Genomic DNA, 24,479 nt, shown 5'->3' on the forward strand with positions numbered 1-24,479 from the left:
TGGGTGTTTTCCAGAGGGAGGAGATGGAGGGGACTGATTTCTTCAGCGCCCCACAAACCACACCACCCCACCCATGGGACACATCCCGAGAGAGAGAGACGCCCCATACACTGGCTCCCCTCCCCCGTGCGCTGTGCCCCAGCCCTGGCCCGGGGGAATAGGCGGCCGCCGGGCCACAGGGTGGGGGGCGCAGCTGAAAGGGGTTGTGGGGGAGGGCCGCCCCTGGCTGGGGTCAAAGGGCGAGCGCCCCGCCCCTCCCGCCCGTGCGCAGTCTGCGGCCCCGGCGCGCTGGGGGTGGGGGGCGGGGAGGTGAAGGAGGCCAGGCGAGGAGAGGAGGGGGGCTTGAAGGTCTCCACCTTGGCGGGTCCAGCCGTGGAGGCGCATCTTGTGTGAGTGTGAGTGAGTGAGTGAGTGTGAGTGTGAGTGTGTGTGTGTACAGAGACAGCCCCCAACCCCGGCCCGCCGCTCCCTGCCCGCCCCGCCTGTCACCCCCCGTCCCTCGGAGCCCGCGGGACCCGGCCGGCGAACTCAACAGGCCCGACCCGGCGCGGGGCCTGGGGCGGGAGGAGGCGGCGGGGAAGCGCAGAGAGGCTCGGCTTCTTGAGCGGGGCAGGGGCGCCCTCCGCCGTCCACGGCCACACCACCCCGAACGCGCCCGATCCCGTCTGGTCTCGGAAGCTAAGCAGGGTCGGGCCTGGTTAGAACTTGGATGGGAGACCGCCCGGTGTATACCGGGTGCCGTAGGCTTCTTCTTTTCTTTTTTTGCCTCTGGTTCTGTCGCGTTTCTGGGAGTGCGGGGGCGGCCCGGGGTGGGGGTGACCCCCACCCTCAGCGCCCGCCGCGGTGCCTGGCGCCCCAGCCCGCGCCGTTGGGCCTCCTCTTGTCCCGAGCCGTGACACCGCCGCCACGCGGCAGCATGCGTGGCTTCTGGACAGTCAGGTCTCAGACCAAAGGTCTGCTCTGTGGGAGCCGACACGCTGGAGGAAACCTTGAGAGTCTGAGAGGGGAGGGAGTTCCAGAAGAAGGCCAGGATGTCATTTTGAGGGAGTATGTGACCAGAACTCCTCCCGTTGCTTTTGGGGTTCTATGGGCTACACGTAGGAATCTTTGGTGGTGGCACCTGATGTTCGGGGATCCGGAGTCACACCCAGACCTGCTCCACAGGCCTCCTTTTACTTTTCTCTTCGGATTCATTTTTTTTTTTTTTTTTTTGAGACAGAGTCTCGGTTTGTTGCCCAGGCTAGAGTGAGTGCCGTGGCGTCAGCCTAGCTCACAGCAACTTCAAACTCCTGGGCTCGAGTGATCCTTCTGCCTCAGCCTCCAGGGTAGCTGGGACTGCAGGCATGCGCCACCATGCCCCGCTAATTTTTTATATATATATCAGTTGGCCAATTAATTTCTTTCTATTTATAGTAGAGACGGGGTCTCGCTCTTGCTCAGGCTGGTTTTGAACTCCTGACCTTGAGCAATCCGCCCGCCTCGGCCTCCCAAGAGCTAGGATTACAGGCGTGAGCCACAGCGCCCGGCCGGATTCATTATTTTTAAAAAGTGTCTCTTATCTCTATTATTGCATTTTCTTTTCTCTCTCTTTTCAAGCAGATGATGGGAGTCCAAGTATTAAGGTGACATGTGTTGCCCGTGCCCCCCTCCCCCCCCCCGTGTTCTTATTCATTTACCTCTCATGTTGTTCCAGCATATTGTGGGGGCACCAATGTTAAGGTCGGGTGCGTTGCCCTCTCCCAGCCTCCCCCCTCGGGTCAGAGCTTCAAGTGCGCCCATCCCCCAGTCGGTGCGTACCCACCCCATTCCTAATGGATGTGTATGCCCATCCCCTCCCCCCACCCGCCCGACACCCACCCGAAGAAGGTGATTCCTCTGTGTCCACTTAGGTGTCCATCGGTTCGTACCCATTTGCTGGTGAGCGCGAGCACGTGGTGCTCGTGTGTCCATTCTTGGGATACTTGGCTTACTGGAACGGGTTCCAGCTCTGGCCAGGAGAACCACGAGAGGTGCCCCCTCACCGCTGCTCCTCATAGCCGAATAGCACTCCGTGGTGTCCACGCGCCACATTTTATTTACCCACTCGTGGGTCGATGGGCACTCGGGTGGCTTCCAGGTCTTTGCGATTGTGACTTGTGCCCTGACACTAACCCTAACCCTTACCCAGCCCGTCTCCTCCACGGCCCCTGCCTGACTGACTCCTTCCCGCCCGGCCTATCACCTGTCACCGTCCTCTGCCCCTGCCTGACACGCTCGTCCCCGCCCGGGCCGTCACCGTCCTCGGCCCCTGCCTGACGGGGCTCCTCCGTCGCCTGGGCCTTCCAAGGGCTTGGTGTGGACGCTGGTTCCAGGACGCCCTCCCAGGAACCCGGTAGCAGGGCGGCCGCAGCGTCTCGTGCAACCCAACCGTCCGCCGGCTGGCCGCCGTCGCTAAGTGGCCTGCGGGGGACGTGCTCCCGCTGTGCCGTGGGGGCCCAGCCTGGTGTCTTCTCTGAGGCCCCGCGGCTGCCGCTCCCCGCAAGGGGATAGCCGCGGAGGTGGGGACCGCCTCCTCATGGGGACGTATACCCAGCTCTCCACGTCGGATTCCGGGGCTCTCTGTCCTGCCAGAAGGCCCAGCTGGCCTGCGGGTCCTTAGAGTGGCAAAAACATCCGAAAACTGAGATTGAGGGTCCGGTGGGTGTCTGCACTTTTGTGCTGGGCACCCCAGGGAGGCCCGGGGGCTGGCTGGACAACGTGGTCTGCTGGGCTGGGGGGGGGGGTTTGGAGGAGCAACTGATGCCCTTTGCACTTTGGGTAGCAAGTGTCTGAGGTGTCTCTGGGCCCTGTGCCATGTGGGGGCGGGGGCGGGGGCGGGGTGGGAGGAGGAGGAGGAGGAGGAGGAGGAGGAGGTGGGAAGGGCCGTGGCCTGCAGTGGTGTTCCCCGGGGTGGCACAGCATGTGGCTTCTTCCACAGGCTGCTTGGCCTGGGCTCCCTGCACCTGGGCCTTTGGAGGACTGGCCCTGTGCTTGCCAACACTTCCTGCAGGGACCCAGAGCTGGGAGGTTGCATCTCTCAGCCCTGGGTCGGGCAGAGCCCCAGCGGGCCATGCCCACAACCTCTCTCAGCAGGGGTCCCCCAGAAGGCTCCTTTGGGACCAGGATTCTCTTGCGGGTGACTCTTTAAGGTCTGGCCCCTGGATGGAGGGGCACCAGGAGTAGAGGAGCAGGAAGGGGAAGGGGGTGGCCATGCGAGGGGACACTTTCAGGCCAAGTCCCAGCTTCAGTCTGATCCTCCTGGGAACCCCGGGGTGGACATCACACCTCCTGGTTGCCCCGCTCTGAGACAAGGAGCCGGGCTTCGCATTCCCACAGCAGCCAGTCGTGGGCTGAGGACACCTGGGGCGTTGGGAACTCCCTGGCTTCTCCTTGGCTTAACATCTGGAGCTGCTTGTGAATTGTGCCGCCACACACACCCGAGTGCAGGTGTCTTCTGCACAGACTGCGGGCCTCGCTCTTCTGAGTGCCGCTAGCTCGCGACCCACCCACGGGTGAACCTGGTCAGGGTACTTTCTCTCAGGGGCAGACTCTGATCCGGGCGGGCTACCGGTGTCTCTGTTTGCTCCTTTCTTTCTTCCACTTCGGGAAAGGCTTCCTTACTGGGTGTGGAAATCTCCTATGCCTTTCCTCGCCTATTCTGTCAGCTCTAAAATTCTCTTTCGGTTGCCACCCTCACAGATGGATTAGGAAACTCTTTGCGGTGCACTCATTAGTGAAATGACCTCAATGACGCTGGAATCCAATATCTAATGGCCGATTTTTAGCGAGTCCACACGCCAGGGTGGTTGGGGTCCAGTGCAGCCCCGGCCAGGCCCAGGCCCCTTGGACTGGGCCACAGGAGGACACAGAGGAGGGTCCCGGCCCCCACGGTAGCGGTGCGGGCAGTTCTCCAAGGGCTTGGGTGTTTTCCAGAGGGAGGAGATGGAGGGGACTGATTTCTTCAGCGCCCCACAAACCACACCACCCCACCCATGGGACACATCCCGAGAGAGAGAGACGCCCCATACACTGGCTCCCCTCCCCCGTGCGCTGTGCCCCAGCCCTGGCCCGGGGGAATAGGCGGCCGCCGGGCCACAGGGTGGGGGGCGCAGCTGAAAGGGGTTGTGGGGGAGGGCCGCCCCTGGCTGGGGTCAAAGGGCGAGCGCCCCGCCCCTCCCGCCCGTGCGCAGTCTGCGGCCCCGGCGCGCTGGGGGTGGGGGGCGGGGAGGTGAAGGAGGCCAGGCGAGGAGAGGAGGGGGGCTTGAAGGTCTCCACCTTGGCGGGTCCAGCCGTGGAGGCGCATCTTGTGTGAGTGTGAGTGAGTGAGTGAGTGTGAGTGTGAGTGTGTGTGTGTACAGAGACAGCCCCCAACCCCGGCCCGCCGCTCCCTGCCCGCCCCGCCTGTCACCCCCCGTCCCTCGGAGCCCGCGGGACCCGGCCGGCGAACTCAACAGGCCCGACCCGGCGCGGGGCCTGGGGCGGGAGGAGGCGGCGGGGAAGCGCAGAGAGGCTCGGCTTCTTGAGCGGGGCAGGGGCGCCCTCCGCCGTCCACGGCCACACCACCCCGAACGCGCCCGATCCCGTCTGGTCTCGGAAGCTAAGCAGGGTCGGGCCTGGTTAGAACTTGGATGGGAGACCGCCCGGTGTATACCGGGTGCCGTAGGCTTCTTCTTTTCTTTTTTTGCCTCTGGTTCTGTCGCGTTTCTGGGAGTGCGGGGGCGGCCCGGGGTGGGGGTGACCCCCACCCTCAGCGCCCGCCGCGGTGCCTGGCGCCCCAGCCCGCGCCGTTGGGCCTCCTCTTGTCCCGAGCCGTGACACCGCCGCCACGCGGCAGCATGCGTGGCTTCTGGACAGTCAGGTCTCAGACCAAAGGTCTGCTCTGTGGGAGCCGACACGCTGGAGGAAACCTTGAGAGTCTGAGAGGGGAGGGAGTTCCAGAAGAAGGCCAGGATGTCATTTTGAGGGAGTATGTGACCAGAACTCCTCCCGTTGCTTTTGGGGTTCTATGGGCTACACGTAGGAATCTTTGGTGGTGGCACCTGATGTTCGGGGATCCGGAGTCACACCCAGACCTGCTCCACAGGCCTCCTTTTACTTTTCTCTTCGGATTCATTTTTTTTTTTTTTTTTTTTGAGACAGAGTCTCGGTTTGTTGCCCAGGCTAGAGTGAGTGCCGTGGCGTCAGCCTAGCTCACAGCAACTTCAAACTCCTGGGCTCGAGTGATCCTTCTGCCTCAGCCTCCAGGGTAGCTGGGACTGCAGGCATGCGCCACCATGCCCCGCTAATTTTTTATATATATATCAGTTGGCCAATTAATTTCTTTCTATTTATAGTAGAGACGGGGTCTCGCTCTTGCTCAGGCTGGTTTTGAACTCCTGACCTTGAGCAATCCGCCCGCCTCGGCCTCCCAAGAGCTAGGATTACAGGCGTGAGCCACAGCGCCCGGCCGGATTCATTATTTTTAAAAAGTGTCTCTTATCTCTATTATTGCATTTTCTTTTCTCTCTCTTTTCAAGCAGATGATGGGAGTCCAAGTATTAAGGTGACATGTGTTGCCCGTGCCCCCCTCCCCCCCCCCCGTGTTCTTATTCATTTACCTCTCATGTTGTTCCAGCATATTGTGGGGGCACCAATGTTAAGGTCGGGTGCGTTGCCCTCTCCCAGCCTCCCCCCTCGGGTCAGAGCTTCAAGTGCGCCCATCCCCCAGTCGGTGCGTACCCACCCCATTCCTAATGGATGTGTATGCCCATCCCCTCCCCCCACCCGCCCGACACCCACCCGAAGAAGGTGATTCCTCTGTGTCCACTTAGGTGTCCATCGGTTCGTACCCATTTGCTGGTGAGCGCGAGCACGTGGTGCTCGTGTGTCCATTCTTGGGATACTTGGCTTACTGGAACGGGTTCCAGCTCTGGCCAGGAGAACCACGAGAGGTGCCCCCTCACCGCTGCTCCTCATAGCCGAATAGCACTCCGTGGTGTCCACGCGCCACATTTTATTTACCCACTCGTGGGTCGATGGGCACTCGGGTGGCTTCCAGGTCTTTGCGATTGTGACTTGTGCCCTGACACTAACCCTAACCCTTACCCAGCCCGTCTCCTCCACGGCCCCTGCCTGACTGACTCCTTCCCGCCCGGCCTATCACCTGTCACCGTCCTCTGCCCCTGCCTGACACGCTCGTCCCCGCCCGGGCCGTCACCGTCCTCGGCCCCTGCCTGACGGGGCTCCTCCGTCGCCTGGGCCTTCCAAGGGCTTGGTGTGGACGCTGGTTCCAGGACGCCCTCCCAGGAACCCGGTAGCAGGGCGGCCGCAGCGTCTCGTGCAACCCAACCGTCCGCCGGCTGGCCGCCGTCGCTAAGTGGCCTGCGGGGGACGTGCTCCCGCTGTGCCGTGGGGGCCCAGCCTGGTGTCTTCTCTGAGGCCCCGCGGCTGCCGCTCCCCGCAAGGGGATAGCCGCGGAGGTGGGGACCGCCTCCTCATGGGGACGTATACCCAGCTCTCCACGTCGGATTCCGGGGCTCTCTGTCCTGCCAGAAGGCCCAGCTGGCCTGCGGGTCCTTAGAGTGGCAAAAACATCCGAAAACTGAGATTGAGGGTCCGGTGGGTGTCTGCACTTTTGTGCTGGGCACCCCAGGGAGGCCCGGGGGCTGGCTGGACAACGTGGTCTGCTGGGCTGGGGGGGGGGGTTTGGAGGAGCAACTGATGCCCTTTGCACTTTGGGTAGCAAGTGTCTGAGGTGTCTCTGGGCCCTGTGCCATGTGGGGGCGGGGGCGGGGGCGGGGTGGGAGGAGGAGGAGGAGGAGGAGGAGGAGGAGGTGGGAAGGGCCGTGGCCTGCAGTGGTGTTCCCCGGGGTGGCACAGCATGTGGCTTCTTCCACAGGCTGCTTGGCCTGGGCTCCCTGCACCTGGGCCTTTGGAGGACTGGCCCTGTGCTTGCCAACACTTCCTGCAGGGACCCAGAGCTGGGAGGTTGCATCTCTCAGCCCTGGGTCGGGCAGAGCCCCAGCGGGCCATGCCCACAACCTCTCTCAGCAGGGGTCCCCCAGAAGGCTCCTTTGGGACCAGGATTCTCTTGCGGGTGACTCTTTAAGGTCTGGCCCCTGGATGGAGGGGCACCAGGAGTAGAGGAGCAGGAAGGGGAAGGGGGTGGCCATGCGAGGGGACACTTTCAGGCCAAGTCCCAGCTTCAGTCTGATCCTCCTGGGAACCCCGGGGTGGACATCACACCTCCTGGTTGCCCCGCTCTGAGACAAGGAGCCGGGCTTCGCATTCCCACAGCAGCCAGTCGTGGGCTGAGGACACCTGGGGCGTTGGGAACTCCCTGGCTTCTCCTTGGCTTAACATCTGGAGCTGCTTGTGAATTGTGCCGCCACACACACCCGAGTGCAGGTGTCTTCTGCACAGACTGCGGGCCTCGCTCTTCTGAGTGCCGCTAGCTCGCGACCCACCCACGGGTGAACCTGGTCAGGGTACTTTCTCTCAGGGGCAGACTCTGATCCGGGCGGGCTACCGGTGTCTCTGTTTGCTCCTTTCTTTCTTCCACTTCGGGAAAGGCTTCCTTACTGGGTGTGGAAATCTCCTATGCCTTTCCTCGCCTATTCTGTCAGCTCTAAAATTCTCTTTCGGTTGCCACCCTCACAGATGGATTAGGAAACTCTTTGCGGTGCACTCATTAGTGAAATGACCTCAATGACGCTGGAATCCAATATCTAATGGCCGATTTTTAGCGAGTCCACACGCCAGGGTGGTTGGGGTCCAGTGCAGCCCCGGCCAGGCCCAGGCCCCTTGGACTGGGCCACAGGAGGACACAGAGGAGGGTCCCGGCCCCCACGGTAGCGGTGCGGGCAGTTCTCCAAGGGCTTGGGTGTTTTCCAGAGGGAGGAGATGGAGGGGACTGATTTCTTCAGCGCCCCACAAACCACGCCACCCCACCCAACCCCACCCATGGGACACATCCCGAGAGAGAGAGACGCCCCATACACTGGCTCCCCTCCCCCGTGCGCTGTGCCCCAGCCCTGGCCCGGGGGAATAGGCGGCCGCCGGGCCACAGGGTGGGGGGCGCAGCTGAAAGGGGTTGTGGGGGAGGGCCGCCCCTGGCTGGGGTCAAAGGGCGAGCGCCCCGCCCCTCCCGCCCGTGCGCAGTCTGCGGCCCCGGCGCGCTGGGGGTGGGGGGCGGGGAGGTGAAGGAGGCCAGGCGAGGAGAGGAGGGGGGCTTGAAGGTCTCCACCTGGGCGGGTCCAGCCGTGGAGGCGCATCTTGTGTGAGTGTGAGTGAGTGAGTGAGTGTGAGTGTGAGTGTGTGTGTGTACAGAGACAGCCCCCAACCCCGGCCCGCCGCTCCCTGCCCGCCCCGCCTGTCACCCCCCGTCCCTCGGAGCCCGCGGGACCCGGCCGGCGAACTCAACAGGCCCGACCCGGCGCGGGGCCTGGGGCGGGAGGAGGCGGCGGGGAAGCGCAGAGAGGCTCGGCTTCTTGAGCGGGGCAGGGGCGCCCTCCGCCGTCCACGGCCACACCACCCCGAACGCGCCCGATCCCGTCTGGTCTCGGAAGCTAAGCAGGGTCGGGCCTGGTTAGAACTTGGATGGGAGACCGCCCGGGAATACCGGGTGCCGTAGGCTTCTTCTTTTTTTTTTTTGCCTCTGGTTCTGTCGCGTTTCTGGGAGTGCGGGGGCGGCCCGGGGTGGGGGTGACCCCCACCCTCAGCGCCCGCCGCGGTGCCTGGCGCCCCAGCCCGCGCCGTTGGGCCTCCTCTTGTCCCGAGCCGTGACACCGCCGCCACGCGGCAGCATGCGTGGCTTCTGGACAGTCAGGTCTCAGACCAAAGGTCTGCTCTGTGGGAGCCGACACGCTGGAGGAAACCTTGAGAGTCTGAGAGGGGAGGGAGTTCCAGAAGAAGGCCAGGATGTCATTTTGAGGGAGTATGTGACCAGAACTCCTCCCGTTGCTTTTGGGGTTCTATGGGCTACACGTAGGAATCTTTGGTGGTGGCACCTGATGTTCGGGGATCCGGAGTCACACCCAGACCTGCTCCACAGGCCTCCTTTTACTTTTCTCTTCGGATTCATTTTTTTTTTTTTTTTTTTGAGACAGAGTCTCGGTTTGTTGCCCAGGCTAGAGTGAGTGCCGTGGCGTCAGCCTAGCTCACAGCAACTTCAAACTCCTGGGCTCGAGTGATCCTTCTGCCTCAGCCTCCAGGGTAGCTGGGACTGCAGGCATGCGCCACCATGCCCCGCTAATTTTTTATATATATATCAGTTGGCCAATTAATTTCTTTCTATTTATAGTAGAGACGGGGTCTCGCTCTTGCTCAGGCTGGTTTTGAACTCCTGACCTTGAGCAATCCGCCCGCCTCGGCCTCCCAAGAGCTAGGATTACAGGCGTGAGCCACAGCGCCCGGCCGGATTCATTATTTTTAAAAAGTGTCTCTTATCTCTATTATTGCATTTTCTTTTCTCTCTCTTTTCAAGCAGATGATGGGAGTCCAAGTATTAAGGTGACATGTGTTGCCCGTGCCCCCCTCCCCCCCCCCCGTGTTCTTATTCATTTACCTCTCATGTTGTTCCAGCATATTGTGGGGGCACCAATGTTAAGGTCGGGTGCGTTGCCCTCTCCCAGCCTCCCCCCTCGGGTCAGAGCTTCAAGTGCGCCCATCCCCCAGTCGGTGCGTACCCACCCCATTCCTAATGGATGTGTATGCCCATCCCCTCCCCCCACCCGCCCGACACCCACCCGAAGAAGGTGATTCCTCTGTGTCCACTTAGGTGTCCATCGGTTCGTACCCATTTGCTGGTGAGCGCGAGCACGTGGTGCTCGTGTGTCCATTCTTGGGATACTTGGCTTACTGGAACGGGTTCCAGCTCTGGCCAGGAGAACCACGAGAGGTGCCCCCTCACCGCTGCTCCTCATAGCCGAATAGCACTCCGTGGTGTCCACGCGCCACATTTTATTTACCCACTCGTGGGTCGATGGGCACTCGGGTGGCTTCCAGGTCTTTGCGATTGTGACTTGTGCCCTGACACTAACCCTAACCCTTACCCAGCCCGTCTCCTCCACGGCCCCTGCCTGACTGACTCCTTCCCGCCCGGCCTATCACCTGTCACCGTCCTCTGCCCCTGCCTGACACGCTCGTCCCCGCCCGGGCCGTCACCGTCCTCGGCCCCTGCCTGACGGGGCTCCTCCGTCGCCTGGGCCTTCCAAGGGCTTGGTGTGGACGCTGGTTCCAGGACGCCCTCCCAGGAACCCGGTAGCAGGGCGGCCGCAGCGTCTCGTGCAACCCAACCGTCCGCCGGCTGGCCGCCGTCGCTAAGTGGCCTGCGGGGGACGTGCTCCCGCTGTGCCGTGGGGGCCCAGCCTGGTGTCTTCTCTGAGGCCCCGCGGCTGCCGCTCCCCGCAAGGGGATAGCCGCGGAGGTGGGGACCGCCTCCTCATGGGGACGTATACCCAGCTCTCCACGTCGGATTCCGGGGCTCTCTGTCCTGCCAGAAGGCCCAGCTGGCCTGCGGGTCCTTAGAGTGGCAAAAACATCCGAAAACTGAGATTGAGGGTCCGGTGGGTGTCTGCACTTTTGTGCTGGGCACCCCAGGGAGGCCCGGGGGCTGGCTGGACAACGTGGTCTGCTGGGCTGGGGGGGGGGGTTTGGAGGAGCAACTGATGCCCTTTGCACTTTGGGTAGCAAGTGTCTGAGGTGTCTCTGGGCCCTGTGCCATGTGGGGGCGGGGGCGGGGGCGGGGTGGGAGGAGGAGGAGGAGGAGGAGGAGGAGGAGGTGGGAAGGGCCGTGGCCTGCAGTGGTGTTCCCCGGGGTGGCACAGCATGTGGCTTCTTCCACAGGCTGCTTGGCCTGGGCTCCCTGCACCTGGGCCTTTGGAGGACTGGCCCTGTGCTTGCCAACACTTCCTGCAGGGACCCAGAGCTGGGAGGTTGCATCTCTCAGCCCTGGGTCGGGCAGAGCCCCAGCGGGCCATGCCCACAACCTCTCTCAGCAGGGGTCCCCCAGAAGGCTCCTTTGGGACCAGGATTCTCTTGCGGGTGACTCTTTAAGGTCTGGCCCCTGGATGGAGGGGCACCAGGAGTAGAGGAGCAGGAAGGGGAAGGGGGTGGCCATGCGAGGGGACACTTTCAGGCCAAGTCCCAGCTTCAGTCTGATCCTCCTGGGAACCCCGGGGTGGACATCACACCTCCTGGTTGCCCCGCTCTGAGACAAGGAGCCGGGCTTCGCATTCCCACAGCAGCCAGTCGTGGGCTGAGGACACCTGGGGCGTTGGGAACTCCCTGGCTTCTCCTTGGCTTAACATCTGGAGCTGCTTGTGAATTGTGCCGCCACACACACCCGAGTGCAGGTGTCTTCTGCACAGACTGCGGGCCTCGCTCTTCTGAGTGCCGCTAGCTCGCGACCCACCCACGGGTGAACCTGGTCAGGGTACTTTCTCTCAGGGGCAGACTCTGATCCGGGCGGGCTACCGGTGTCTCTGTTTGCTCCTTTCTTTCTTCCACTTCGGGAAAGGCTTCCTTACTGGGTGTGGAAATCTCCTATGCCTTTCCTCGCCTATTCTGTCAGCTCTAAAATTCTCTTTCGGTTGCCACCCTCACAGATGGATTAGGAAACTCTTTGCGGTGCACTCATTAGTGAAATGACCTCAATGACGCTGGAATCCAATATCTAATGGCCGATTTTTAGCGAGTCCACACGCCAGGGTGGTTGGGGTCCAGTGCAGCCCCGGCCAGGCCCAGGCCCCTTGGACTGGGCCACAGGAGGACACAGAGGAGGGTCCCGGCCCCCACGGTAGCGGTGCGGGCAGTTCTCCAAGGGCTTGGGTGTTTTCCAGAGGGAGGAGATGGAGGGGACTGATTTCTTCAGCGCCCCACAAACCACACCACCCCACCCATGGGACACATCCCGAGAGAGAGAGACGCCCCATACACTGGCTCCCCTCCCCCGTGCGCTGTGCCCCAGCCCTGGCCCGGGGGAATAGGCGGCCGCCGGGCCACAGGGTGGGGGGCGCAGCTGAAAGGGGTTGTGGGGGAGGGCCGCCCCTGGCTGGGGTCAAAGGGCGAGCGCCCCGCCCCTCCCGCCCGTGCGCAGTCTGCGGCCCCGGCGCGCTGGGGGTGGGGGGCGGGGAGGTGAAGGAGGCCAGGCGAGGAGAGGAGGGGGGCTTGAAGGTCTCCACCTTGGCGGGTCCAGCCGTGGAGGCGCATCTTGTGTGAGTGTGAGTGAGTGAGTGAGTGTGAGTGTGAGTGTGTGTGTGTACAGAGACAGCCCCCAACCCCGGCCCGCCGCTCCCTGCCCGCCCCGCCTGTCACCCCCCGTCCCTCGGAGCCCGCGGGACCCGGCCGGCGAACTCAACAGGCCCGACCCGGCGCGGGGCCTGGGGCGGGAGGAGGCGGCGGGGAAGCGCAGAGAGGCTCGGCTTCTTGAGCGGGGCAGGGGCGCCCTCCGCCGTCCACGGCCACACCACCCCGAACGCGCCCGATCCCGTCTGGTCTCGGAAGCTAAGCAGGGTCGGGCCTGGTTAGAACTTGGATGGGAGACCGCCCGGTGTATACCGGGTGCCGTAGGCTTCTTCTTTTCTTTTTTTGCCTCTGGTTCTGTCGCGTTTCTGGGAGTGCGGGGGCGGCCCGGGGTGGGGGTGACCCCCACCCTCAGCGCCCGCCGCGGTGCCTGGCGCCCCAGCCCGCGCCGTTGGGCCTCCTCTTGTCCCGAGCCGTGACACCGCCGCCACGCGGCAGCATGCGTGGCTTCTGGACAGTCAGGTCTCAGACCAAAGGTCTGCTCTGTGGGAGCCGACACGCTGGAGGAAACCTTGAGAGTCTGAGAGGGGAGGGAGTTCCAGAAGAAGGCCAGGATGTCATTTTGAGGGAGTATGTGACCAGAACTCCTCCCGTTGCTTTTGGGGTTCTATGGGCTACACGTAGGAATCTTTGGTGGTGGCACCTGATGTTCGGGGATCCGGAGTCACACCCAGACCTGCTCCACAGGCCTCCTTTTACTTTTCTCTTCGGATTCATTTTTTTTTTTTTTTTTTTTGAGACAGAGTCTCGGTTTGTTGCCCAGGCTAGAGTGAGTGCCGTGGCGTCAGCCTAGCTCACAGCAACTTCAAACTCCTGGGCTCGAGTGATCCTTCTGCCTCAGCCTCCAGGGTAGCTGGGACTGCAGGCATGCGCCACCATGCCCCGCTAATTTTTTATATATATATCAGTTGGCCAATTAATTTCTTTCTATTTATAGTAGAGACGGGGTCTCGCTCTTGCTCAGGCTGGTTTTGAACTCCTGACCTTGAGCAATCCGCCCGCCTCGGCCTCCCAAGAGCTAGGATTACAGGCGTGAGCCACAGCGCCCGGCCGGATTCATTATTTTTAAAAAGTGTCTCTTATCTCTATTATTGCATTTTCTTTTCTCTCTCTTTTCAAGCAGATGATGGGAGTCCAAGTATTAAGGTGACATGTGTTGCCCGTGCCCCCCTCCCCCCCCCCCGTGTTCTTATTCATTTACCTCTCATGTTGTTCCAGCATATTGTGGGGGCACCAATGTTAAGGTCGGGTGCGTTGCCCTCTCCCAGCCTCCCCCCTCGGGTCAGAGCTTCAAGTGCGCCCATCCCCCAGTCGGTGCGTACCCACCCCATTCCTAATGGATGTGTATGCCCATCCCCTCCCCCCACCCGCCCGACACCCACCCGAAGAAGGTGATTCCTCTGTGTCCACTTAGGTGTCCATCGGTTCGTACCCATTTGCTGGTGAGCGCGAGCACGTGGTGCTCGTGTGTCCATTCTTGGGATACTTGGCTTACTGGAACGGGTTCCAGCTCTGGCCAGGAGAACCACGAGAGGTGCCCCCTCACCGCTGCTCCTCATAGCCGAATAGCACTCCGTGGTGTCCACGCGCCACATTTTATTTACCCACTCGTGGGTCGATGGGCACTCGGGTGGCTTCCAGGTCTTTGCGATTGTGACTTGTGCCCTGACACTAACCCTAACCCTTACCCAGCCCGTCTCCTCCACGGCCCCTGCCTGACTGACTCCTTCCCGCCCGGCCTATCACCTGTCACCGTCCTCTGCCCCTGCCTGACACGCTCGTCCCCGCCCGGGCCGTCACCGTCCTCGGCCCCTGCCTGACGGGGCTCCTCCGTCGCCTGGGCCTTCCAAGGGCTTGGTGTGGACGCTGGTTCCAGGACGCCCTCCCAGGAACCCGGTAGCAGGGCGGCCGCAGCGTCTCGTGCAACCCAACCGTCCGCCGGCTGGCCGCCGTCGCTAAGTGGCCTGCGGGGGACGTGCTCCCGCTGTGCCGTGGGGGCCCAGCCTGGTGTCTTCTCTGAGGCCCCGCGGCTGCCGCTCCCCGCAAGGGGATAGCCGCGGAGGTGGGGACCGCCTCCTCATGGGGACGTATACCCAGCTCTCCACGTCGGATTCCGGGGCTCTCTGTCCTGCCAGAAGGCCCAGCTGGCCTGCGGGTCCTTAGAGTGGCAAAAACATCCGAAAACTGAGATTGAGGGTCCGGTGGGTGTCTGCACTTTTGTGCTGGGCACCCCAGGGAGGCCCGGGGGCTGGCTGGACAACGTGGTCTGCTGGGCTGGGGGGGGGGGTTTGGAGGAGCAACTGATGCCCTTTGCACTTTGGGTAGCAAGTGTCTGAGGTGTCTCTGGGCCCTGTGCCATGTGGGGGCGGGGGCGGGGGCGGGGTGGGAGGAGGAGGAGGAGGAGGAGGAGGAGGAGGTGGGAAGGGCCGTGGCCTGCAGTGGTGTTCCCCGGGGTGGCACAGCATGTGGCTTCTTCCACAGGCTGCTTGGCCTGGGCTCCCTGCACCTGGGCCTTTGGAGGACTGGCCCTGTGCTTGCCAACACTTCCTGCAGGGACCCAGAGCTGGGAGGTTGCATCTCTCAGCCCTGGGTCGGGCAGAGCCCCAGCGGGCCATGCCCACAACCTCTCTCAGCAGGGGTCCCCCAGAAGGCTCCTTTGGGACCAGGATTCTCTTGCGGGTGACTCTTTAAGGTCTGGCCCCTGGATGGAGGGGCACCAGGAGTAGAGGAGCAGGAAGGGGAAGGGGGTGGCCATGCGAGGGGACACTTTCAGGCCAAGTCCCAGCTTCAGTCTGATCCTCCTGGGAACCCCGGGGTGGACATCACACCTCCTGGTTGCCCCGCTCTGAGACAAGGAGCCGGGCTTCGCATTCCCACAGCAGCCAGTCGTGGGCTGAGGACACCTGGGGCGTTGGGAACTCCCTGGCTTCTCCTTGGCTTAACATCTGGAGCTGCTTGTGAATTGTGCCGCCACACACACCCGAGTGCAGGTGTCTTCTGCACAGACTGCGGGCCTCGCTCTTCTGAGTGCCGCTAGCTCGCGACCCACCCACGGGTGAACCTGGTCAGGGTACTTTCTCTCAGGGGCAGACTCTGATCCGGGCGGGCTACCGGTGTCTCTGTTTGCTCCTTTCTTTCTTCCACTTCGGGAAAGGCTTCCTTACTGGGTGTGGAAATCTCCTATGCCTTTCCTCGCCTATTCTGTCAGCTCTAAAATTCTCTTTCGGTTGCCACCCTCACAGATGGATTAGGAAACTCTTTGCGGTGCACTCATTAGTGAAATGACCTCAATGACGCTGGAATCCAATATCTAATGGCCGATTTTTAGCGAGTCCACACGCCAGGGTGGTTGGGGTCCAGTGCAGCCCCGGCCAGGCCCAGGCCCCTTGGACTGGGCCACAGGAGGACACAGAGGAGGGTCCCGGCCCCCACGGTAGCGGTGCGGGCAGTTCTCCAAGGGCTTGGGTGTTTTCCAGAGGGAGGAGATGGAGGGGACTGATTTCTTCAGCGCCCCACAAACCACACCACCCCACCCATGGGACACATCCCGAGAGAGAGAGACGCCCCATACACTGGCTCCCCTCCCCCGTGCGCTGTGCCCCAGCCCTGGCCCGGGGGAATAGGCGGCCGCCGGGCCACAGGGTGGGGGGCGCAGCTGAAAGGGGTTGTGGGGGAGGGCCGCCCCTGGCTGGGGTCAAAGGGCGAGCGCCCCGCCCCTCCCGCCCGTGCGCAGTCTGCGGCCCCGGCGCGCTGGGGGTGGGGGGCGGGGAGGTGAAGGAGGCCAGGCGAGGAGAGGAGGGGGGCTTGAAGGTCTCCACCTTGGCGGGTCCAGCCGTGGAGGCGCATCTTGTGTGAGTGTGAGTGAGTGAGTGAGTGTGAGTGTGAGTGTGTGTGTGTACAGAGACAGCCCCCAACCCCGGCCCGCCGCTCCCTGCCCGCCCCGCCTGTCACCCCCCGTCCCTCGGAGCCCGCGGGACCCGGCCGGCGAACTCAACAGGCCCGACCCGGCGCGGGGCCTGGGGCGGGAGGAGGCGGCGGGGAAGCGCAGAGAGGCTCGGCTTCTTGAGCGGGGCAGGGGCGCCCTCCGCCGTCCACGGCCACACCACCCCGAACGCGCCCGATCCCGTCTGGTCTCGGAAGCTAAGCAGGGTCGGGCCTGGTTAGAACTTGGATGGGAGACCGCCCGGTGTATACCGGGTGCCGTAGGCTTCTTCTTTTCTTTTTTTGCCTCTGGTTCTGTCGCGTTTCTGGGAGTGCGGGGGCGGCCCGGGGTGGGGGTGACCCCCACCCTCAGCGCCCGCCGCGGTGCCTGGCGCCCCAGCCCGCGCCGTTGGGCCTCCTCTTGTCCCGAGCCGTGACACCGCCGCCACGCGGCAGCATGCGTGGCTTCTGGACAGTCAGGTCTCAGACCAAAGGTCTGCTCTGTGGGAGCCGACACGCTGGAGGAAACCTTGAGAGTCTGAGAGGGGAGGGAGTTCCAGAAGAAGGCCAGGATGTCATTTTGAGGGAGTATGTGACCAGAACTCCTCCCGTTGCTTTTGGGGTTCTATGGGCTACACGTAGGAATCTTTGGTGGTGGCACCTGATGTTCGGGGATCCGGAGTCACACCCAGACCTGCTCCACAGGCCTCCTTTTACTTTTCTCTTCGGATTCATTTTTTTTTTTTTTTTTTTGAGACAGAGTCTCGGTTTGTTGCCCAGGCTAGAGTGAGTGCCGTGGCGTCAGCCTAGCTCACAGCAACTTCAAACTCCTGGGCTCGAGTGATCCTTCTGCCTCAGCCTCCAGGGTAGCTGGGACTGCAGGCATGCGCCACCATGCCCCGCTAATTTTTTATATATATATCAGTTGGCCAATTAATTTCTTTCTATTTATAGTAGAGACGGGGTCTCGCTCTTGCTCAGGCTGGTTTTGAACTCCTGACCTTGAGCAATCCGCCCGCCTCGGCCTCCCAAGAGCTAGGATTACAGGCGTGAGCCACAGCGCCCGGCCGGATTCATTATTTTTAAAAAGTGTCTCTTATCTCTATTATTGCATTTTCTTTTCTCTCTCTTTTCAAGCAGATGATGGGAGTCCAAGTATTAAGGTGACATGTGTTGCCCGTGCCCCCCTCCCCCCCCCCCGTGTTCTTATTCATTTACCTCTCATGTTGTTCCAGCATATTGTGGGGGCACCAATGTTAAGGTCGGGTGCGTTGCCCTCTCCCAGCCTCCCCCCTCGGGTCAGAGCTTCAAGTGCGCCCATCCCCCAGTCGGTGCGTACCCACCCCATTCCTAATGGATGTGTATGCCCATCCCCTCCCCCCACCCGCCCGACACCCACCCGAAGAAGGTGATTCCTCTGTGTCCACTTAGGTGTCCATCGGTTCGTACCCATTTGCTGGTGAGCGCGAGCACGTGGTGCTCGTGTGTCCATTCTTGGGATACTTGGCTTACTGGAACGGGTTCCAGCTCTGGCCAGGAGAACCACGAGAGGTGCCCCCTCACCGCTGCTCCTCATAGCCGAATAGCACTCCGTGGTGTCCACGCGCCACATTTTATTTACCCACTCGTGGGTCGATGGGCACTCGGGTGGCTTCCAGGTCTTTGCGATTGTGACTTGTGCCCTGACACTAACCCTAACCCTTACCCAGCCCGTCTCCTCCACGGCCCCTGCCTGACTGACTCCTTCCCGCCCGGCCTATCACCTGTCACCGTCCTCTGCCCCTGCCTGACACGCTCGTCCCCGCCCGGGCCGTCACCGTCCTCGGCCCCTGCCTGACGGGGCTCCTCCGTCGCCTGGGCCTTCCAAGGGCTTGGTGTGGACGCTGGTTCCAGGACGCCCTCCCAGGAACCCGGTAGCAGGGCGGCCGCAGCGTCTCGTGCAACCCAACCGTCCGCCGGCTGGCCGCCGTCGCTAAGTGGCCTGCGGGGGACGTGCTCCCGCTGTGCCGTGGGGGCCCAGCCTGGTGTCTTCTCTGAGGCCCCGCGGCTGCCGCTCCCCGCAAGGGGATAGCCGCGGAGGTGGGGACCGCCTCCTCATGGGGACGTATACCCAGCTCTCCACGTCGGATTCCGGGGCTCTCTGTCCTGCCAGAAGGCCCAGCTGGCCTGCGGGTCCTTAGAGTGGCAAAAACATCCGAAAACTGAGATTGAGGGTCCGGTGGGTGTCTGCACTTTTGTGCTGGGCACCCCAGGGAGGCCCGGGGGCTGGCTGGACAACGTGGTCTGCTGGGCTGGGGGGGGGGGTTTGGAGGAGCAACTGATGCCCTTTGCACTTTGGGTAGCAAGTGTCTGAGGTGTCTCTGGGCCCTGTGCCATGTGGGGGCGGGGGCGGGGGCGGGGTGGGAGGAGGAGGAGGAGGAGGAGGAGGAGGAGGTGGGAAGGGCCGTGGCCTGCAGTGGTGTTCCCCGGGGTGGCACAGCATGTGGCTTCTTCCACAGGCTGCTTGGCCTGGGCTCCCTGCACCTGGGCCTTTGGAGGACTGGCCCTGTGCTTGCCAACACTTCCTGCAGGGACCCAGAGCTGGGAGGTTGCATCTCTCAGCCCTGGGTCGGGCAGAGCCCCAGCGGGCCATGCCCACAACCTCTCTCAGCAGGGGTCCCCCAGAAGGCTCCTTTGGGACCAGGATTCTCTTGCGGGTGACTCTTTAAGGTCTGGCCCCTGGATGGAGGGGCACCAGGAGTAGAGGAGCAGGAAGGGGAAGGGGGTGGCCATGCGAGGGGACACTTTCAGGCCAAGTCCCAGCTTCAGTCTGATCCTCCTGGGAACCCCGGGGTGGACATCACACCTCCTGGTTGCCCCGCTCTGAGACAAGGAGCCGGGCTTCGCATTCCCACAGCAGCCAGTCGTGGGCTGAGGACACCTGGGGCGTTGGGAACTCCCTGGCTTCTCCTTGGCTTAACATCTGGAGCTGCTTGTGAATTGTGCCGCCACACACACCCGAGTGCAGGTGTCTTCTGCACAGACTGCGGGCCTCGCTCTTCTGAGTGCCGCTAGCTCGCGACCCACCCACGGGTGAACCTGGTCAGGGTACTTTCTCTCAGGGGCAGACTCTGATCCGGGCGGGCTACCGGTGTCTCTGTTTGCTCCTTTCTTTCTTCCACTTCGGGAAAGGCTTCCTTACTGGGTGTGGAAATCTCCTATGCCTTTCCTCGCCTATTCTGTCAGCTCTAAAATTCTCTTTCGGTTGCCACCCTCACAGATGGATTAGGAAACTCTTTGCGGTGCACTCATTAGTGAAATGACCTCAATGACGCTGGAATCCAATATCTAATGGCCGATTTTTAGCGAGTCCACACGCCAGGGTGGTTGGGGTCCAGTGCAGCCCCGGCCAGGCCCAGGCCCCTTGGACTGGGCCACAGGAGGACACAGAGGAGGGTCCCGGCCCCCACGGTAGCGGTGCGGGCAGTTCTCCAAGGGCTTGGGTGTTTTCCAGAGGGAGGAGATGGAGGGGACTGATTTCTTCAGCGCCCCACAAACCACACCACCCCACCCATGGGACACATCCCGAGAGAGAGAGACGCCCCATACACTGGCTCCCCTCCCCCGTGCGCTGTGCCCCAGCCCTGGCCCGGGGGAATAGGCGGCCGCCGGGCCACAGGGTGGGGGGCGCAGCTGAAAGGGGTTGTGGGGGAGGGCCGCCCCTGGCTGGGGTCAAAGGGCGAGCGCCCCGCCCCTCCCGCCCGTGCGCAGTCTGCGGCCCCGGCGCGCTGGGGGTGGGGGGCGGGGAGGTGAAGGAGGCCAGGCGAGGAGAGGAGGGGGGCTTGAAGGTCTCCACCTTGGCGGGTCCAGCCGTGGAGGCGCATCTTGTGTGAGTGTGAGTGAGTGAGTGAGTGTGAGTGTGAGTGTGTGTGTGTACAGAGACAGCCCCCAACCCCGGCCCGCCGCTCCCTGCCCGCCCCGCCTGTCACCCCCCGTCCCTCGGAGCCCGCGGGACCCGGCCGGCGAACTCAACAGGCCCGACCCGGCGCGGGGCCTGGGGCGGGAGGAGGCGGCGGGGAAGCGCAGAGAGGCTCGGCTTCTTGAGCGGGGCAGGGGCGCCCTCCGCCGTCCACGGCCACACCACCCCGAACGCGCCCGATCCCGTCTGGTCTCGGAAGCTAAGCAGGGTCGGGCCTGGTTAGAACTTGGATGGGAGACCGCCCGGTGTATACCGGGTGCCGTAGGCTTCTTCTTTTCTTTTTTTGCCTCTGGTTCTGTCGCGTTTCTGGGAGTGCGGGGGCGGCCCGGGGTGGGGGTGACCCCCACCCTCAGCGCCCGCCGCGGTGCCTGGCGCCCCAGCCCGCGCCGTTGGGCCTCCTCTTGTCCCGAGCCGTGACACCGCCGCCACGCGGCAGCATGCGTGGCTTCTGGACAGTCAGGTCTCAGACCAAAGGTCTGCTCTGTGGGAGCCGACACGCTGGAGGAAACCTTGAGAGTCTGAGAGGGGAGGGAGTTCCAGAAGAAGGCCAGGATGTCATTTTGAGGGAGTATGTGACCAGAACTCCTCCCGTTGCTTTTGGGGTTCTATGGGCTACACGTAGGAATCTTTGGTGGTGGCACCTGATGTTCGGGGATCCGGAGTCACACCCAGACCTGCTCCACAGGCCTCCTTTTACTTTTCTCTTCGGATTCATTTTTTTTTTTTTTTTTTTTGAGACAGAGTCTCGGTTTGTTGCCCAGGCTAGAGTGAGTGCCGTGGCGTCAGCCTAGCTCACAGCAACTTCAAACTCCTGGGCTCGAGTGATCCTTCTGCCTCAGCCTCCAGGGTAGCTGGGACTGCAGGCATGCGCCACCATGCCCCGCTAATTTTTTATATATATATCAGTTGGCCAATTAATTTCTTTCTATTTATAGTAGAGACGGGGTCTCGCTCTTGCTCAGGCTGGTTTTGAACTCCTGACCTTGAGCAATCCGCCCGCCTCGGCCTCCCAAGAGCTAGGATTACAGGCGTGAGCCACAGCGCCCGGCCGGATTCATTATTTTTAAAAAGTGTCTCTTATCTCTATTATTGCATTTTCTTTTCTCTCTCTTTTCAAGCAGATGATGGGAGTCCAAGTATTAAGGTGACATGTGTTGCCCGTGCCCCCCTCCCCCCCCCCCGTGTTCTTATTCATTTACCTCTCATGTTGTTCCAGCATATTGTGGGGGCACCAATGTTAAGGTCGGGTGCGTTGCCCTCTCCCAGCCTCCCCCCTCGGGTCAGAGCTTCAAGTGCGCCCATCCCCCAGTCGGTGCGTACCCACCCCATTCCTAATGGATGTGTATGCCCATCCCCTCCCCCCACCCGCCCGACACCCACCCGAAGAAGGTGATTCCTCTGTGTCCACTTAGGTGTCCATCGGTTCGTACCCATTTGCTGGTGAGCGCGAGCACGTGGTGCTCGTGTGTCCATTCTTGGGATACTTGGCTTACTGGAACGGGTTCCAGCTCTGGCCAGGAGAACCACGAGAGGTGCCCCCTCACCGCTGCTCCTCATAGCCGAATAGCACTCCGTGGTGTCCACGCGCCACATTTTATTTACCCACTCGTGGGTCGATGGGCACTCGGGTGGCTTCCAGGTCTTTGCGATTGTGACTTGTGCCCTGACACTAACCCTAACCCTTACCCAGCCCGTCTCCTCCACGGCCCCTGCCTGACTGACTCCTTCCCGCCCGGCCTATCACCTGTCACCGTCCTCTGCCCCTGCCTGACACGCTCGTCCCCGCCCGGGCCGTCACCGTCCTCGGCCCCTGCCTGACGGGGCTCCTCCGTCGCCTGGGCCTTCCAAGGGCTTGGTGTGGACGCTGGTTCCAGGACGCCCTCCCAGGAACCCGGTAGCAGGGCGGCCGCAGCGTCTCGTGCAACCCAACCGTCCGCCGGCTGGCCGCCGTCGCTAAGTGGCCTGCGGGGGACGTGCTCCCGCTGTGCCGTGGGGGCCCAGCCTGGTGTCTTCTCTGAGGCCCCGCGGCTGCCGCTCCCCGCAAGGGGATAGCCGCGGAGGTGGGGACCGCCTCCTCATGGGGACGTATACCCAGCTCTCCACGTCGGATTCCGGGGCTCTCTGTCCTGCCAGAAGGCCCAGCTGGCCTGCGGGTCCTTAGAGTGGCAAAAACATCCGAAAACTGAGATTGAGGGTCCGGTGGGTGTCTGCACTTTTGTGCTGGGCACCCCAGGGAGGCCCGGGGGCTGGCTGGACAACGTGGTCTGCTGGGCTGGGGGGGGGGGTTTGGAGGAGCAACTGATGCCCTTTGCACTTTGGGTAGCAAGTGTCTGAGGTGTCTCTGGGCCCTGTGCCATGTGGGGGCGGGGGCGGGGGCGGGGTGGGAGGAGGAGGAGGAGGAGGAGGAGGAGGAGGTGGGAAGGGCCGTGGCCTGCAGTGGTGTTCCCCGGGGTGGCACAGCATGTGGCTTCTTCCACAGGCTGCTTGGCCTGGGCTCCCTGCACCTGGGCCTTTGGAGGACTGGCCCTGTGCTTGCCAACACTTCCTGCAGGGACCCAGAGCTGGGAGGTTGCATCTCTCAGCCCTGGGTCGGGCAGAGCCCCAGCGGGCCATGCCCACAACCTCTCTCAGCAGGGGTCCCCCAGAAGGCTCCTTTGGGACCAGGATTCTCTTGCGGGTGACTCTTTAAGGTCTGGCCCCTGGATGGAGGGGCACCAGGAGTAGAGGAGCAGGAAGGGGAAGGGGGTGGCCATGCGAGGGGACACTTTCAGGCCAAGTCCCAGCTTCAGTCTGATCCTCCTGGGAACCCCGGGGTGGACATCACACCTCCTGGTTGCCCCGCTCTGAGACAAGGAGCCGGGCTTCGCATTCCCACAGCAGCCAGTCGTGGGCTGAGGACACCTGGGGCGTTGGGAACTCCCTGGCTTCTCCTTGGCTTAACATCTGGAGCTGCTTGTGAATTGTGCCGCCACACACACCCGAGTGCAGGTGTCTTCTGCACAGACTGCGGGCCTCGCTCTTCTGAGTGCCGCTAGCTCGCGACCCACCCACGGGTGAACCTGGTCAGGGTACTTTCTCTCAGGGGCAGACTCTGATCCGGGCGGGCTACCGGTGTCTCTGTTTGCTCCTTTCTTTCTTCCACTTCGGGAAAGGCTTCCTTACTGGGTGTGGAAATCTCCTATGCCTTTCCTCGCCTATTCTGTCAGCTCTAAAATTCTCTTTCGGTTGCCACCCTCACAGATGGATTAGGAAACTCTTTGCGGTGCACTCATTAGTGAAATGACCTCAATGACGCTGGAATCCAATATCTAATGGCCGATTTTTAGCGAGTCCACACGCCAGGGTGGTTGGGGTCCAGTGCAGCCCCGGCCAGGCCCAGGCCCCTTGGACTGGGCCACAGGAGGACACAGAGGAGGGTCCCGGCCCCCACGGTAGCGGTGCGGGCAGTTCTCCAAGGGCTTGGGTGTTTTCCAGAGGGAGGAGATGGAGGGGACTGATTTCTTCAGCGCCCCACAAACCACACCACCCCACCCATGGGACACATCCCGAGAGAGAGAGACGCCCCATACACTGGCTCCCCTCCCCCGTGCGCTGTGCCCCAGCCCTGGCCCGGGGGAATAGGCGGCCGCCGGGCCACAGGGTGGGGGGCGCAGCTGAAAGGGGTTGTGGGGGAGGGCCGCCCCTGGCTGGGGTCAAAGGGCGAGCGCCCCGCCCCTCCCGCCCGTGCGCAGTCTGCGGCCCCGGCGCGCTGGGGGTGGGGGGCGGGGAGGTGAAGGAGGCCAGGCGAGGAGAGGAGGGGGGCTTGAAGGTCTCCACCTTGGCGGGTCCAGCCGTGGAGGCGCATCTTGTGTGAGTGTGAGTGAGTGAGTGAGTGTGAGTGTGAGTGTGTGTGTGTACAGAGACAGCCCCCAACCCCGGCCCGCCGCTCCCTGCCCGCCCCGCCTGTCACCCCCCGTCCCTCGGAGCCCGCGGGACCCGGCCGGCGAACTCAACAGGCCCGACCCGGCGCGGGGCCTGGGGCGGGAGGAGGCGGCGGGGAAGCGCAGAGAGGCTCGGCTTCTTGAGCGGGGCAGGGGCGCCCTCCGCCGTCCACGGCCACACCACCCCGAACGCGCCCGATCCCGTCTGGTCTCGGAAGCTAAGCAGGGTCGGGCCTGGTTAGAACTTGGATGGGAGACCGCCCGGTGTATACCGGGTGCCGTAGGCTTCTTCTTTTCTTTTTTTGCCTCTGGTTCTGTCGCGTTTCTGGGAGTGCGGGGGCGGCCCGGGGTGGGGGTGACCCCCACCCTCAGCGCCCGCC

General features: G+C 62.9%; 7 pseudogenes; all 7 read left to right on the plus strand.

Moving 5' to 3' along the window:
- The first annotated feature begins 627 nt into the window (after positions 1 to 627).
- Positions 628 to 747, plus strand: LOC142869535 (uncharacterized; annotated as a pseudogene).
- A 3,817-nt stretch (positions 748 to 4,564) lies between these two features.
- On the plus strand, positions 4,565 to 4,684 carry LOC142869536 (uncharacterized; annotated as a pseudogene).
- A 3,829-nt stretch (positions 4,685 to 8,513) lies between these two features.
- Positions 8,514 to 8,632, plus strand: LOC142869530 (uncharacterized; annotated as a pseudogene).
- Positions 8,633 to 12,450: 3,818 nt separating this feature from the next.
- Positions 12,451 to 12,570, plus strand: LOC142869537 (uncharacterized; annotated as a pseudogene).
- A 3,819-nt stretch (positions 12,571 to 16,389) lies between these two features.
- Positions 16,390 to 16,509, plus strand: LOC142869538 (uncharacterized; annotated as a pseudogene).
- Positions 16,510 to 20,327: 3,818 nt separating this feature from the next.
- On the plus strand, positions 20,328 to 20,447 carry LOC142869531 (uncharacterized; annotated as a pseudogene).
- A 3,819-nt stretch (positions 20,448 to 24,266) lies between these two features.
- LOC142869532 (uncharacterized) lies at positions 24,267 to 24,386 on the plus strand (annotated as a pseudogene).
- Positions 24,387 to 24,479: the final 93 nt, after the last annotated feature.

Source organism: Microcebus murinus, unplaced genomic scaffold (genome assembly GCF_040939455.1).
Source record: "Microcebus murinus isolate Inina unplaced genomic scaffold, M.murinus_Inina_mat1.0 scaf086_hap2_Mmur4.0, whole genome shotgun sequence".
In the NCBI taxonomy this organism is placed as follows: Eukaryota; Metazoa; Chordata; class Mammalia; order Primates; family Cheirogaleidae; genus Microcebus; species Microcebus murinus.